Here is a 12558-nt window from a genome sequence, read left to right as displayed (position 1 = left end):
CCTGAATGTATCATTTGTAGATATGACTATCTCTATAACTAGTTCCCTCCCCGTTGTCAGGCCAGCCTTCATTTTACTATTTGGTGAACATAGTAAATACTCATACATTTTCATCTGTAGCTATTTTCTGGTTAGGCGCTTGCAGTCGGCAACTTGGCATCTGCAGCTTCATCCCGTTTTCTCTATGGCCTGCTTATTTTACAGCTCAGGAATTGTACCATTATTGTGTATAATGTTTGTCCAGCTCATTCCTTGTTATCCCCCACATCTCTCTTTCCCCTCTTCCTCTCTCTTCATTTCTTCTCTCTATATGGCTTTCCTGTCTGTTTTCTCTGTTGAAAGCAGCACTTGATGCCAACATTTCCAATGTCCACTGTCCAAAATAAACAAGTTACTGAAAGCTGTAATCTTTCTCTGTCTCTCCCTCTCTCTCTTTCTCTCTCTCTCTTTTTTTTTTCTCTTTGGACAAAGCAGTATTGCAGAACAACTTCTTTTAATTCTATGCTGCTTTTTGCCTCTGGCTATCAATTGAAGGAAGAATACCACTTTCACGTTCTATGTTCAGCTGAAATGCTATTGGAATATAATCTACAAGTTTGGTAGAAAGGATTGTCCTGCTTGTAGATTACAACAAAAATAAATTAAATGAAAGCCAAGACATTCCAAACCATTGTTTGGTAACCTTTCTGATATTCATGCAGCTCTTATGTTAAACTTTTTAGCAGCTCACTTGGTCAGCTTCTCCAAATATATATTCGGGGATTAACAAAATTTTGTTGTTACTGTAGTTGTTTGTTTACACTGAATTTTGTAACATCCTTTGTTGAAGCAACTGTTTGTTTCTGACTGATTATATATATATATATATATATATGTATATATATATATATGTATGTATGTGTATATATATATATGTATATATATATATATATATACATACACACATACACATGAGCACATGTATGTGTGTGTGTATATGTGTTGCTAATTTTTTCTTGGGTCTTAGTTTATTTTAGTTTAAATTTATTTTTGGATCGGGTTTAATAAAATGTGATGAGTTGGTTGGGTGTAGATAGAAGTGTTAATCCTGAGAAATCAGCAACAACAACAACAACAGCAGCAACAGCAACAACAATTGTTTCGCTGTTGCTGGGAAGCATTGTTAGCTCAGTAAATCCCATTAAGTTTCTCAATGCATTTTCTTTGTGTTTAAATGACAAACTTTTGTGGTGACTTTGCAGCAGTTACTTTTGTCTGTGTGTGTGTGTAATATCTTTTTGTGTATATTCAGATATTCATATGTGTGTGTCTGTATGTATGTGTATATATATATGTGTGTGTGTGTGTTTTGTGTCTGTGTTTGTCCCCCTAGCATTGCTTGACAACCGATGCTGGTGTGTTTATGTCCCCGTTACTTAGCGGTTCGGCATAAGAGACCGATAGAATAAGTACCGGGCTTACGAAAGAATAAGTCCCGGGGTCGAGTTGCTCAATTAAAGGCGGTGCTTCAGCATGACTGCAGTCAAATGACTGAAACAAGTAAATGAGTAAAGAGAGAGAGAGAGAGAGTGAGTAATGACCTATTTAAGTGGCCAGAAAAGGAAATAGAAAGAAGCTTTACGTTGGCTTATTAGTTGAGAGATTTATACGAATGACCCTGAATGTATCATTTGTAGATATGACTATCTCTATAACTAGTTCCCTCCCCGTTGTCAGGCCAGCCTTCATTTTACTATTTGGTGAACATAGTAAATACTCATACATTTTCATCTGTAGCTATTTTCTGGTTAGGCGCTTGCAGTCGGCAACTTGGCATCTGCAGCTTCATCCCGTTTTCTCTATGGCCTGCTTATTTTACAGCTCAGGAATTGTACCATTATTGTGTATAATGTTTGTCCAGCTCATTCCTTGTTATCCCCCACATCTCTCTTTCCCCTCTTCCTCTCTCTTCATTTCTTCTCTCTATATGGCTTTCCTGTCTGTTTTCTCTGTTGAAAGCAGCACTTGATGCCACATTTCCAATGTCCACTGTCCAAAATAAACAAGTTACTGAAAGCTGTAATCTTTCTCTGTCTCTCCCTCTCTCTCTTTCTCTCTCTCTCTTTTTTTTTTCTCTTTGGACAAAGCAGTATTGCAGAACAACTTCTTTTAATTCTATGCTGCTTTTTGCCTCTGGCTATCAATTGAAGGAAGAATACCACTTTCACGTTCTATGTTCAGCTGAAATGCTATTGGAATATAATCTACAAGTTTGGTAGAAAGGATTGTCCTGCTTGTAGATTACAACAAAAATAAATTAAATGAAAGCCAAGACATTCCAAACCATTGTTTGGTAACCTTTCTGATATTCATGCAGCTCTTATGTTAAACTTTTTAGCAGCTCACTTGGTCAGCTTCTCCAAATATATATTCGGGGATTAACAAAATTTTGTTGTTACTGTAGTTGTTTGTTTACACTGAATTTTGTAACATCCTTTGTTGAAGCAACTGTTTGTTTCTGACTGATTATATATATATATATATATATATGTATATATATATATATGTATGTATGTGTATATATATATATCTATATATATATATATATATACATACACACATACACATGAGCACATGTATGTGTGTGTGTATATGTGTTGCTATTTTTTTCTGGGTCTTAGTTTATTTTAGTTTAAATTTATTTTTGGATCGGGTTTAATAAAATGTGATGAGTTGGTTGGGTGTAGATAGAAGTGTTAATCCTGAGAAATCAGCAACAACAACAACAACAGCAGCAACAGCAACAACAATTGTTTCGCTGTTGCTGGGAAGCATTGTTAGCTCAGTAAATCCCATTAAGTTTCTCAATGCATTTTCTTTGTGTTTAAATGACAAACTTTTGTGGGTGACTTTGCAGCAGTTACTTTTGTCTGTGTGTGTGTGTAATATCTTTTTGTGTATATTCAGATATTCATATGTGTGTGTCTGTATGTATGTGTATATATATATGTGTGTGTGTGTATATTTGTGTGTGTATATACATGTATATACATGTATATTTTCATAAATTATTTATCTTTTATTTTTCCTATTTATAAATTTATATCTTTTTTATGCTTTTACCTTTCATTTTTTAGCTATTCTTTTTACTTTTTTATTTACATATGTCTATATTTGTGTGTGTGTGTATATGTATTTACATTAAATATGATACACAAATGCCTTTATAAATGTGTGTGTGTGTGTTTTCTTTTCACTTGAATATATTGTAAACAATTATTCCTTTCTCTCATGAATGAAACCTGTAACTATGAATCTTGTATAAGATGATTAAAAAGAAAGAAGATTTTATATAATTTTACATATATATATATATATATATACATACATACACATACATACATACATACATACATATATATATATATATATATATATATATATATATACATATATATATGTTCAGGAAGTGTCAAGGTGGATGTCTCCATTGCTTTCTTTATTATATATGAAATAATGAACTTAGATTATATCCCATTGAGGCAAATCACTTATGAAGGTGAAAATCTAAGCCAGACAATGTTGCTTTTACAGGTTTTTAACTCTCAACTCTACAAATAAGCTTTTCTAATAATATACATTGATATTATTGAATAGTGCTAGGGATTTGGTTTGGTTTTCACAAAATCACAATTGATGTATATATATATATCTATATATATATATATATATATATTATATATATATATATATATATATATTATAGTGGAAGAGAAAATAAGAATAGTGTGTTTACATTCATCACCAGCTGCATCATCATCATCATCATCATCACCCTTTGGTGCTACAATGGGTTTGATAGAGCTGCTACACATGCAGACCTGTAGTGTCTTTACTGTGGGGATTGATGTAATCACATTAACTCTAAGTAGTTAGGTCAGTAGGCTTGAAATAAATAAACGGTTGTATTGATGAATAGTTTGATAAATATCTAGTTGAGGAAAACTTCTCAGCTTGCTATTGTCTCTGTCCCTGGAGGAAAAAAAGATTGATTGCACATCAGTCTTAGCAAACTTATATACATTGTTGTAAAGTGACCTTTTAAATCACACTGCCATACCTGCATCTATATCAAGGGTCTTTTCATATTTCCCTATGTTTACATTCAGAATACCAGAGGTCTTAGGTACGTCAATATTTTCAGATAATTCCAACATCGTCTTCTGACTGAAGCAATATTGTGGTCGTAGTTATTATCTTATTTATTGCAAGCAAGAATTAGGGCAAAACTGTTTTGTGTTTCCAATCCGATATTATAATGCTTGGCCATAAAGGAGGGTGATTTATATTTTCTCAGCAACCAGCAACCATTTTGACAATGTGGTTAGGGAGCTTGCTTCCTAGCTACACGGTTTCGGGTTCAGTCCCACTGCGCGGCACTTTGGGTAGGTGTCTTCCACTATAGCCCCGAGCCGACCGGAGCTTTGTGATTGAATTCGGTAGGTGGAAGTTACTGCCGTCTGTGTATGTGTGTGTGTATAGCTGCTCAGTACCTCTCCAAAAGAGAGAGAGAGGGAAACTGATAGAATAAGTAACATACTGAAAAAAAAAATAAATAAATAATAATAATAATAATAATTAAATGAAGGAAAGGAAAAATTCTTGAATTGTTTTGTTTAACTCAGGGGTGGGCAAACTGCGGCCCGCCATAGGTTTTCATGCGGCCCGCCGAGAGGAATATTTCACAAAATTTCCTTTCAATCAATTGTGTGTTTATAGGTCTATAACCGCCTTAAAAAATATTTTCACTTGATTTTTATAAATGAGGCCCGCCAAGGTTCCAAAGACGCACTGTGCGGCCCGCGATCAAAAAAGTTCGCCCACCCCTGGTTTAACTAAAACCCTTCAACATGCCCCAGCATGGCTACAGTCTAATGACTGGAGTCAGTAAAAAATGAAAATTGAATAAAAATTTTATGGAGTGTTTTATAATATTTACAGCATGTTTTCAATCAAACCTGCTTAGATGATATTTTCTGTACTGCATTCTAAGTTATTTTACGGAATGGTAAACTTCAGCTTCAGTAAATTTAGTTCTTCAATTATATTGCTTTATAAAGCATCCGTTGTTTGTGGTTTTTTGCTTAACCAGCTCTAGATTATGCAAAAGTCTTGCCAATACTTTCATATGAAATCTTAGTATTTTCAAATGAAATCGATGAGGTGTTTTTTTATGTTCTAATGGATTATCACTTTGTAGCTTTTTCTGAATTTTTTTTTTTTTTTTTTTTTCTTTTTAACAACAGAAATGATGTTATTTTACAAGTGAAGGGCATCCGTTTGAGTGAATGAATTTTATGGAGTTGACTTTCTTTTGTGCATATCTTCAGAATGTTTAATCGGTTGCATTATGGTGCTTAAACTGAAAAAGATTATTAAGAAAGCGATAATTTTCTCATTCATTACTGTTATAATTAAGATAATACATTTGAATACTTTGAAGAAGTGTTGTGTTCAAATCCATATTAACCTTTAAAATAAAATAATAAAAGCTGTTTATATGTATTGTTTTATGTGTGTGCGCGCATAAATAATGCATGTAAAATTTAATTAGATAATAAAAACAATGATTATCAATTTGCAATCATTTTGGTTAATGCATACATATACACACATGTGAGTGGGTTTGACAGATGGAAACCGAAGCCCATCGTGTGTGTGTGTGTGTTGTGTGTGTGTGTGTGTGTGTGTGTGTGTGTGTGCCCTTACCTAGACATCACATGATGGTTGCAAGTGAGCATTGTAATCATACATGCAACATTGATCGTTTCCAGTCTCCGATGAAAAACTTGTCTGACCATGGGGAAATATTAGCTTGCTTAGGAACAAAGATTGGCAGCAGGAAGAGCATCCAGCTGTAGAAGATCTGCATCAATATATTTTGAGATATTAAAATGATGGTGATTGTATCTTTTATCGTGACTGTGGCCATGCTGGGGCAGTGCTTGCAAGAATTTTTAGTCAAAAGAATTGAATGCAGTATTAGCAGGATATTAATTCTATTGGTCTCTTTTGGTGAACTACTAAGTTATGGGGATGTAAACACTTCAACACTGGTTGTCAAATGGTGGTAGTGGTGGTGGTGGTGGTGGTGGTGGTGGGAACACAGACACAGATATGTATACATACATGCCACACACATACATACATGCACATACATACATGCATATGTATATGTTGGGGTGTTTTTTTTTTTTTCAGTATTTGTCTTCAAGGCTTTGGTTGGTCTGAGGCTCTAACAGAAGACACTTGCCCAATATGGCATGCAGTGGAACTGAGCCTGCAACCATGTGGTTCGGAAGAAAACACAGCCACAGACACACACACACACACACATAGTTTGATACAGTTCCATATTACTTGAACTTTCACAGCTGTAAATGTGTGCTTAATGAACAATTGGACCATTTATCGCTCTTGATGAAATTCGGGCTTTTATTAATTAAAAAAAAAATTTTATTGGGTCCACATCTGTGTGATGCTTCGTGTACCACGGAGGTTGATTAATGAATGCATGGCTTTTAATCTCATCCACTGTGCAAGAATTCTAGGGAATTATTCAAAATATTAATTGGTGCAGGCATGGCTCTATGGTGAAGAAGAAGCTTTCTTTACAACCACATGGTTTCAGGATCAGTTCTATTTCAGGACACTTTGGTCAAATGTCTTCTACAATATCCCCAGACCAATCAATATCTCCTGAGTGGATTTGGTAGACAGAAACTGTGTGGAAGCTCCGTGTGTGTGTGTGTGTATGTGTGTAATCATCATCATTATCTTTTAATCTGTTTTCCATGCTGGCATGAATTAGACCGTATGCTTATACACATACACCCACATATATACACATATATATATATATATATATATATATATATATGTGTGTGTGTGTGTGTGTGTGTGGGTTGATTTATGTCCACATAACTTACCAGTTCAGCAAAAGAGACTGTTTAAGTAAACCATTCAAGTGGTGCTCCAGCATGGTGGCAGCTCAGTACATCACATGATGTGATAACATTCAGAAGATATGAAGAGCCTGATCAAATAGGTTAAAGAAGACACTGTCTTGAAGACTCATCATAAATACCTGTCTTAATATCAATCCTTCTTATCAGATCCCAAAGGAATTATTTTATTTCAGCTTCATTAAGGAAATATAAAGGAAATATTACTCAAATCCAACTTAAAGGCTGTATAAGCTATTGTGATAAACTCCAGGTTTTGAAACTGTCCAATATTTTACTTCTATTGAACTGCCGAAGAATAGCAGGAGTTTAAGTTTATTTTGATAAATTTCTGTTAAAATTCTTGGTTCAGTTCTTTTCTTCATCAGACCTATATCGAAGAAGACATTTTCGTAATGTATCAAAGTGTCCCAGCAGAACAGCCTTCAGGATCGCACAACCATTTGTTGCTGACATTTAGAATTAAGAATGTCTCTTGGGTTTGTGATGGGTGATGTGAAACTGGCAGGTCTTGTTACATGGAATACGATGATGCTGTGTCAGTGTAGCTGGATGCAGATATATGCACATATCTTGATATCTTTGTTCACTTATTCCTAATATGCAGATAGATATCTACATATATATATATATTGTCAAATGTGTAAAGTATTCAGTGTAGGATGCCACACACACACATGTATGTGTGTATGCATTATATATATATATATATATATATATATATATACACACACACACATATACACCTATTATGTCTATACATACACATATGTACATGCACACACATATGTAATGTTAGGAAGATTGTGACATGTAGGCTTGTATGTCTATACCAGTAAAATTGTGTATGGATTTGTGTGTATGTGTGTGTATATATATATATTATCATCATCATCATTTATGTGTATCTGGATAAGCACACACACACACATACAGACATATATAGATAGATGTGTCTATGATTCTCTATCTCAATCCTGTGTTTGTACATAGATATAGCAACGAGACATGCATGTCTGCAAGGTGAGCTGCAGTGGCTTTCAGCCTATAGAGATGAATAGATGAGGCGCAACATCAGAACTTAAATGAGAAAGAAGTTGATGTTTGGTAAGATTAAAACCAAAAAAAAAAAAAAAAACGAGTTAGAAGTTTTGCGATAATTTGGATGTCTGTTATTTTAAATATTTCCATTGTGTGAAACAAGGACATGAGAAAATATGCAGTGATTTTGGTTTATGTTTCTCAGCTTCACTGTCTCTCTACATATATATATATATGTAGGTGAGCTGGCAGAAACGTTAGCACGCCGGGCAAAATGCGTAGTCGTATTTCGTCTGGCGATACATTCCGAGTTCAAATTCCGCCGAGGTCGACTTTGCCTTTCATCCTTTCGGGGTCGATAAATTAAGTACCAGTTATGCACTGGGGTCGATGTGTTTAGCCCCTTGTGGGTTGTAAAGAAATACATATATATATGTGTGTGTAGTATATATGTGGTGTGTGTATCTGTGTGTCCATGCAGACATGTAGATAAAGATATCCTATGTTTTCTACGATACTAGTCAAACTGTACAGACCAAAATTTGCAGTCAAGAAAGGTAACTCAGTGTCTACGTCAAGACAACTTTGGAAGACCATGAATCTTGTGTGAAATGCAGTAGGATTTGTAAAGATAGTGACCTGTATGCCAGAAAATATGGTAAATGTGTGTGTGTTTGTGTGAGTATGTGTAAGATAGCAAGGTCATTAGAGTATTGGATTCATTACCATGTGGTATTTGTTCCAGCTCTCTGTGCTATGAGTTCAACTGTAGTTGAGGTCAACTTTGCCTTTCACCATCTTGAGGGATTGATAAATAAAATGTTGTTTCTGTACTGGAGTTAGTTCTTATTCTCTGCATCCATATCTGTCAAACCAAACACAAGACTATGGTAATCTTTTGTAATCATTGATGTCATTGGGGAGAGAGAGAGAGAGACAGACAGACAGACAGACAGACAGACAGAGGCACGTAGGTATGGTTGTGGGGTTAAGAAGCTTGCTTTGCAACCACATGGTTTCAGGTTCAAACCTAGAGCACAGCTCATTAGACAAATGTCTTTTTAATATAGTACTATGGTCCCAGCAGACCAATGCCTTCTCAGTGGATTTGATAGATGGAAACTGTGAAAGTCCATCAAAGATGTGTGTGTGTGTGCTGTGTTTGGCCCTCACCAATTACTTGACAGTCAGTGTTGGTTGGTTGACATCCCCTGAAATTTAGCAAAAGACACCATTAGAAGGTGTAGCAGTCTTAAAAATAAGTACTGCGGTTGATTTGTTCAGCTAAGCTCTTCAAGATAGTGCCCCAGCATGGCCACAGTCCAATGACTGAAACAAGTGATAGATAAAGAAAAAACATGCAGTTTGCAGGATTCTGTGAAGAACCAAGCAAGACCTCGTTTAGCAATAGACCCCTGTGGACGTGGATGGGTCAACCATCCCATGAAACCCTTTATTGACAAGCTCTGAAGAGACACAGGACATTGCTCTGGCCAAAGTGTTTCACTGGTTCTTATTTTTATCAATTCTTGAGTATTGAAAGGTTAAGTGAACCTCAGCAGAATTTGAACACAACAATTAATTTCCACAACAATTAATTTCCACTCAACATTATTCGGCCAATCAACCATCCTTAATGATTTCTTACTGAACGTGACCAATGCCAGGACCGCCTGGCTGGCTCCCATGCTGGTGGCATGTAAAAAACACTATCCAAACACGATCAATTTCCAATGTTTTCGGTATGTGGTTTTGAGCAACTTGTTGCAATTAACCCTTTATTATAATTTATATATATATATATATATACATATATATATATTGTTTACTTACAGTTTCTCTCTTCACACAACACAGCTAATGCACTGGCCACTCAAAAGCTTCCATATATATATATATAATCAAAATATTACATTATATTAATGTAATATTTTGAATTCGCCTTAAATGGTCCTTTTACATACTGAATACTTGGTGAAATTGATTAATAACTAATTAATTTTACCCTCAATTGTTGAAATTATATATATATATATATATATATATATATATATATATATATATATATATATATATATATATTATATATATATATATATATATATTATATATATATATATATATATGTGTGTGTGTGTGTGTGGAGGCACAATGGCCCAGTGGTTAGGGCAGCGGACTCATGGTCGTAGGATCGCGGTTTCGATTCCCATACCGGGCGTTGTGAGTGTTTATTGCTCGAAAACACCTTAAAGCTCCACGAGGCCCCGGCAGGGGGTGGTGATCCCTGCTGTACTCTTTCACCACTGTTTCTCTCACTCTTTCTTCTATTGGCCTGCTCGCTTAGCCAGTGGGGTGGCGTCATTCGAAGGCTAAAACAATGTGAACGCATTGTGACCAGCAATCTGTAACAACATCTGATGGTCTGGTCGGTCACGTGATATATATATATATTGTTAAGTATAATGTTATAATTAGACACATGTATAATTCAAATAAATATATATATAATATATATATATATAATGTTATAATTACATACATACATGCATATATGTATATATATATATATATATAACAAAATAATAAATAAAACCTATGCATATATACATACATATATGTACGTACCTATATGTATGTATGTATGCATATGTTTTATTATTATTTTGTTATTATATGACGAAACGTCACGCATCCTCTTCCAAGTATATATATATATATATATTATTATAATTACATATACATATAATACAACTATATATATATATATATATATATATATATATATATATTCTACTGTTAAGAGTACAGATGGACTGTGGAGAGAAAACAGCAATGTATTCTCACATAAATAAGTGTATGGGTCAAATATGTTGTGTTCAACAAAGACCTGTATATATATATATATATATATATATATATATATATATAAACAAATAATTCAGTATACAATTTAATATCTTTTTGCAGATTATAAAGTTAAAACCTTCTGCAATACAATGCATTTTAGACTAAAAGGTTACACTACCTTGTTTAGATCAGGTGACCCTCTACTGACTTTGTTGTGGGATTTAAAGCTATTTTAGTCACTTGAATATATTGTGCATGCATTAGATTGGCGAGAGAAACCAAAGGAAATTGTCTACGTAAAGTTTTATAATTCAAATTTTATTTCTTATTGAAGACTGCTCACATCTTTTACTAATGGCATAGAGTTGTTTCTCCACAGTTTAAGAATCTGAAAGCCAGAAGTGGAATGGAATAGTTTAAGGATTGACAGAAATGGTCAGTGGATAACTAACCGCTGCTGCTCAAAGAATGTGCAACAACGGTAATAGTGAGAAAGTACTTGTTATTTCTGTTTTTCTTTCTTTGCCGTTGTAAACTTGCAAGCATTGCTTCTGGTGTGCCATTCCTACCTCCTGCCTTGATCTTTCAATATATGGTTACTGCCACCCTTCTCCCATTCTTATCAGTTACTTCATTTTCAGTCCTTGCTTATCTTACTGCTGCCAATCTGAAGATTTACCTGCAGCTTTGTCTTTGAAAACTGGATTTGGTTCTTCTTTGATGATGCTAATGGATTCAAAATGGTTTGGTTCTGCTACTCTTTGTAGTTTAATGTTCCATAGCTTGTTCTTATAGCTCAAGGCTATTAATTTCTAGCTTCACTTGTTGTGTATTTGAGGCAACTAAAATACTTTACTTTTACCTACTTTAACTAATTCCTTCATTTAAAAGTAAAAAAAAAAAAATTAAAATAATAATAATAATAGTAAATTCTCTCTTCTTATTGAATGTTTAAATGTATAATATTTATGTTAGTGTTTCCTTTTCTCTCAACATCATGCAAAACACCTATGTTACGATAAAAAAGAAATTAAAAATTATATATTTATATAACTATATTAAATATCCATATTAAAATGATTCCAAGTAATTTTGAATAAGGGTTTTTTTTTTAAGAAAATTAATGATTATTTAACCCAAAACTTTTCATTAAATAATCATGATTTTCATGAAAAAAAAATGAAATTCCATCCCCCTGTTACTTCTGACTAAATTTTATTCACATTTATTTATATTTTTTATTTTTTTTTTATAAATTGAAGTTTTTAGGTTCTTCTGATTAAGCAAATTGTATGAGTATCTCTGTCTTCAGGTGTGAACACTGTAGAGAGATGGAACATTTCCATAAAGCCAACTTGCAATGCACATTCCTTTCTTTGTTTAGCTTATTTAGTTTCAATCACACTCCATGACTCAAAGTAGCTGAATAGCCCTGGAAAGGCCTGAGCTGAAGAGAACTGCCTGACATAATTGCAATACTACCATAAAGGCAAAGCCTTTGGTGGTACTGATTCCAGCACCCCCAAAAATGGTTATGGGAAGTTCCTGAACATCATCATCACTTAATGTCTATCTTTTGTGCTGGCCTAACTTGCACAGTTTGAGAGGATTTGATGAGGAAGAGGAACTACACTGAGCTCGGAAGTCTGCTTTGTTGTGCTTTCTA

This window comes from Octopus sinensis, linkage group LG16 (assembly GCF_006345805.1).
Source record: "Octopus sinensis linkage group LG16, ASM634580v1, whole genome shotgun sequence".
In the NCBI taxonomy this organism is placed as follows: domain Eukaryota; kingdom Metazoa; phylum Mollusca; class Cephalopoda; order Octopoda; family Octopodidae; genus Octopus; species Octopus sinensis.
Note: the sequence above shows the minus strand (reverse complement) of the source record.